Source organism: Sinocyclocheilus anshuiensis, unplaced genomic scaffold (genome assembly GCF_001515605.1).
Source record: "Sinocyclocheilus anshuiensis isolate Anshui unplaced genomic scaffold, SAMN03320099.WGS_v1.1 scaffold966, whole genome shotgun sequence".
Lineage (NCBI taxonomy): Eukaryota > Metazoa > Chordata > Actinopteri > Cypriniformes > Cyprinidae > Sinocyclocheilus > Sinocyclocheilus anshuiensis.
In genome coordinates, this window is record NW_015540909.1 from 625,949 (window position 1) to 631,148 (window position 5,200).

A 5,200-nucleotide genomic window follows, 5' to 3' on the forward strand; every position below is an offset into this window, starting at 1 on the left:
GGCGGTTTAGCCAATCACAACACACTGGGCTAGCTAACCTATCAGAGCCCATCGCCTATTTCTGAGGGCTTCATAAAAACAGGAAAAGATCAGCCCGTTTCTCAGAGAAGGGACAGAGCGGTGTGGAATAAAGGTCAATTATGTGAAAAAATTATGTTTTGTTTTTTTTTAAACGAAGCATTAACACGTTAGACTGCACCCCATAAACACAATCAAGCCTAGAAAAAAACAGTGAACCACCCCTTTGAAGAAGACAAATGTGAGAGATCCAGAGTCTCAAACAGGAGACTCAAGCAAAAGTCTCCATTTGATGTTAAAGTAAACTAATTTCTGTCTAGGACAGATTTTGAGATATTAAAGAGATATCACTTTTGATTTTTCTTTCCTCTGGGCTGTTCCAGAATCAAATCACTGAGGGTGCTTTGAGGGTGCCTTCATGCACATCTATTTCATCATGGGCAAACTGCCATGCACTATGTGTTCTGACACCTTTCTATCATGGCCAGCGTTAGGTTTTTAGCAATTTGAGTTACAGTAGGTCTTCTGTGTAATGGGACAAGGAGAGCTAGCCTTCACTTCCAACGTGCATCAGTAAGCCTTGGATGTGTCAGGGTTCGGGTTTGATCTGTCTCTTTCTCCTGCATGATCTTTTGTTTTTGTTTGCACGTGCTGGTTGCGATCAGCTGATCGCGGTTTACGATCTGAGTGGTGGTGCACTTGTTCGCGGCTTTTTGTTTTCATTCACGCGTACCAGACGCACTCAGCTGATTGAGTTTTGCAATCAGCGCGGTTGGGCACGCGTTCACAGCTGTTTGTTATTTTCTTATCTATTCTTTCCTTATTTAAATCTCATGTTTTTTCTTTGTCTTTGTCAGTGTGTTTTGTCGCTTACGCTTTACACGCGATTCTTGTTTTGGTTCATCAGTTATTGGTCTTGTTGTTTTCTTTCGTTTTTGGTGGCCGGCCATGGCTGAGGATGTCCATCGGTTTGTGGGTGCTTGTGAGGTTTGTGCTCAAAATAAATCTTCCAATCAACCTTTCGTTGGTCTGCTTCACCCCCTTCCCATTCCTTCCCGTCCCTGGTCACATATTGCACTGGATTTTGTTACTGGTTTCCCTCCATCCAGTGGTGGATCGCTTTTCTAAGGCGGTTCACTTCATTCCCCTTCCCAAACTCCCCTCGGCTAGGCCGGCCAACTGTGATCCTTACTGTGGTGGATCGCTTTTCTAAGGCGGTTCACTTCATTCCCCTTCCCAAATTCCCCTCGGCTAGGGAGACGGCCCGGGTGGTCATTGACCATGTCTTCCGGATTCATGGTCTTCCGGAGGATGTGGTCTCTGACAGGGGGCCCCAGTTCGTGTCCCAGTTTTGGAGGGAATTCCGTCGACAGCTGGGTGCTTCCGCCAGTTTGTCCTCAGGATTCCATCCACAGACCAACGGCCAAGCCGAGCGTGCAAACCAGGATCTTGAGCGGATGCTCCGATGCCTGGCCTCCCATAACCCCTCCTCCTGGAGTCAGCAGCTAACTTGGGCTGAATATGCCCATAACTCCTTGCCGGTGTCCTCGACTGGGCTTTCCCCGTTCATGTGTTGCCTTGGTTATCAACCCCCTTTGTTTCCTTCCCAGGCTGTTGAGGCTGCAGTTCCCTCAGTCCAGGCTTTTATCCAGCGCTGCTATCGTACCTGGAGGAGGGCCAGGGAAGCGTTGGTCCGGTCTGAGGGACGTACTAAAAAAGCTGCTGACCGTCGTCGGACTGTGGCACCCAGGTATGTTTGTGGGCAAAAGGTGTGGCTCTCTACTAAAGATCTGCCGCTTCAGGTTCCGGCTCGTAAGCTGGCACCCAAATTTATAGGGCCTTATCCTATTGTCAAGGTGGTCAGTCCGGCGGCGGTGCGGCTTCGGTTGCCTCAACCTCTCTGTCGTGTCCATCCAGTTTTTCATGTTAAAACTTTGTAGCATTTCTAACTGCATTTGGGTCCTTCCTTTCGGTGAATCCTGACAGGATGCCCTTGACCCTGAAACTGGTTCAATGGCTGTCCTTCCTTGCACTACTTTTGGTAGGTATTGACCACTGCATGCAGTAACAGCCCACAAGACTTGTCATTTTGGAGGTGCTCTGACCCAGTTCTCTAGCCAACACTATTTGGCCCTTGTCAAAGTCACTCAGATCTTTTCGCTTACCCATTTTTCCTGCTTCCAACACATGGAATTCAAAAACTGACTGTTTTTTATTTTTTTTTATTTAGATAGTACAGTTGGAGAGAGGACAGGAAGCGAAAAGAGGGAGGGGTTTCGGAAAAGACCATGAGGCCCGGACTCAAACTTGGGTTGCCCAAAAGCACTGGCTCTGACAAGAACTGACTGTTAACTGTTCACTTTCTAAAGATGTTTAAAGAATGAATGGTTTAGATAAACCTGACTACCTTAAGCTGCCAAGTATCTACGACAGTTGGACACAACTCCACATCTTTCAAGCAGGAGAAATTGCAGCATGAGCTCCCCTAATTTAACAAAAAATATATGATGTATATAATTAATGTATAACCTCATGCCAAAAATATGAAGAACAAAAGATATCTCTGTCAAGAGCAATGCAGTCTTTATAAGACTGGGTGCCTGTTCTGCGATGTTAACATGTTTGCATTCCAAACAACTTAATTTGTGTATTTGCATTGTTTAAAGGGGTCATAGGATGCCCATTTTCCACAAGTTGATATGATTCTTTAAAAACATTTAACGAGATTAAGAAAAAAAACACTGGGTGGATTTTTATCATTATAGGGTGGTTATGTACACACACTACCAACACACATTTCAGTTCTTGTAAAAGTGCATGTAGCATCCTATGACCCCTTTAAAGTTAAAGTTGCAAGTTAAAATCTCATTTTAATCTTTATTCATCCTAATTAAAGGGGTCATATAATGCTACATGCACTTTTACAAGTTGTTTGAACTGAAATGTGTGTTGGCAGTGTGCAGTCGTCATTTACTCCCGATATCTGAGCCGCTGAAGACACAGTGGATTACGTTTGTTTTTCAAGGGAATGTGCCCCCGATCTACATAAATGCGTCTATGTTCGCGCGAATCATTCGTGATCCAGCTTCACCTACAGAAGAAGTGAGTATAAGGTTTTTTTAACAAATCTTTGCAAATCACCTTTCCTACTAATATGCAAATTAGCAAGTTTCACGATGAATGCAGCTAAAGTAAACAGTCTCTCTGAGAGCAGCTAGGAAGAGAGTGGCGGGGTCAGCAGAGCTCATTAACATTGAAAGGAAAATACTACAAATCTGCATGCTCTGAAAAGAGCTGTTTTTGAAAGGGTAAAAAAGGTGTTTTTTTACACTACCATTGAGAAATTTTAACCAAACTATTTTACAGACTTTTCATTAAGACCCTAAAGAATCATATCAACTTGTGGAAAATGGGTATCCTTTCACCCCTTTAATTAAAGGAAGCCAGGAAACACTGGCTTCTAACAACGCCTTGGGGGGGAAAAACTATAGCAGTGCTTCAAAATACAACTAGTTATCTAATAAACTTGATGAAAAATTTTGAAACTGAAGAATATCTATGTATCCATTACCACAGGAACCTTACCGAAGAGACAGCCCAGATGCATGACAAATCTCAAAGTAAAAACTATTTCTGGCCTTTAAAAAGTGGTGAAATTCATGTTTTTGAATGTGCAGTAAGACTATTGATCAAGAGATCCTGGAGAATCTAATGTACATGAAAATAACAGGGGCCGGTTGCACCAGCCAGACGTAAAAACGCTGGGCTTTGCAACGTCCTGCTTTACGATAAATATTTACACCTGTTCCGTTTTTATATCTGAAGTCGCCCTATGACAGATTTAATCAAGGTTAAGTAAAATATAATAACTGTAATAATGCTTCTCTCTAGAGTTATTTTTTTATAGCTGACTATCAAGTTTATGTAGGCTACAATGAATGTCTTTCCTGAGGTAATTGTGACTTTACGTGACATTTTGTGTTTTGCCGTCTTTCTGTGGCTGAAAAAGCACATTTATGGTTTGTATTTTGTGATAAAATTCACAGAATTTGAAAGCTGATCATTTATTTCTGATTAAAAGTAACAAAGCACAAAACTTATTGCGATTATTGGATGGCAGGCACGCTACAAATAATGAATGGAATTAAAGACGTGAAATATTTCCAAGCATTTACACTGTCCTTCCAAACAAGATGTCAAATGGTTCAGTTACTTTTAATAATCCCAGTTCATATGTAATATTTTACTGCATAATTATTACATTATCGGAGTCCACTTGCACAGCGCAACGGATCCGGAAGAGATAAGGATTACGGATCCTAATCGGATCCGGTCCAGACCCTACCCGTATCCGCTAATAAAGCGATTCATCCGGCCCGGATCCGATCCGGACCCGTTCATGAAGTAGCTCATCCGGCCCGGGTCCGATCCGGACCCGTCTACTGCTTGAAGATCAGGATACGTCACGCTGTCATTTGATCAGAGGAGAAATTGTAGTCTGTCCAGCAGGGCTGCTGTTTAGCCAGTAGTGGATTAACAGTGACTATAAGCAGGATAAAACTGCATTGTGGTCCTAGCAGCTCCTGGCCTGACACGTTCATTGCTGGCCATAGGGGTCTGTGCAGAGGACTTGTCTGTTTCTCGTGGTCTTTGCTGAGGATCTGTGCTGATGTCAGTCCAGTCATGATGTTCACTTGTCGTGGTCTTCACTGACATTCAGGGCTGTGTTATGGTCATCTCAGGGTGCAGGTCCATCATCTGATCTGGATACGGACCGGATCCGGCTGACTATGATAACCTTAGAACAAGAGTGAGACAGAAACATTGAAATAAGTAACAAGTATCGGTGTTGACTTTTCCCACAGCACCTGTAATCACACAAGCACATTTTCATACAAAATTCATGACATCTCATAGCAAAGATTACTGTTAAATGTAGGACGTAAAAGTAGGTTATTACACGTTAAAAGCTGAAGTGTGTATCATTGTCAGTATTTGACAAACTAGTTGGCTAAATCAAGTTTAAAACTCTTTAAAAAAATTACTCTTTTAAAAAGTAATTTAATCTTACTTTTAAAGATGAAGTAGAATATCGAAGGATGATGTAGAATCAAAAACCAGACTGGAGCACTTGAATGAGCTGTAAAGCTGCAACAGAACACACACACACACACACACACAC

At 42.6% G+C, this 5,200-nt stretch overlaps 1 long non-coding RNA gene across 1 annotated transcript in view; it reads right to left on the minus strand.

The window, feature by feature from the left end:
* Positions 1-4,691: 4,691 nt before the first annotated feature.
* The window catches only part of LOC107689217 (uncharacterized), a 1,192-nt gene continuing 683 nt past the window's right edge, over positions 4,692-5,200 (minus strand). The window contains exons 2-3 of the long non-coding RNA XR_001634315.1: positions 5,090-5,166; positions 4,692-4,816 (exon numbers count right to left, since the gene is read on the minus strand). This is a non-coding gene — a long non-coding RNA (uncharacterized LOC107689217). The remainder of the gene's footprint in view (positions 4,817-5,089; positions 5,167-5,200) is intronic.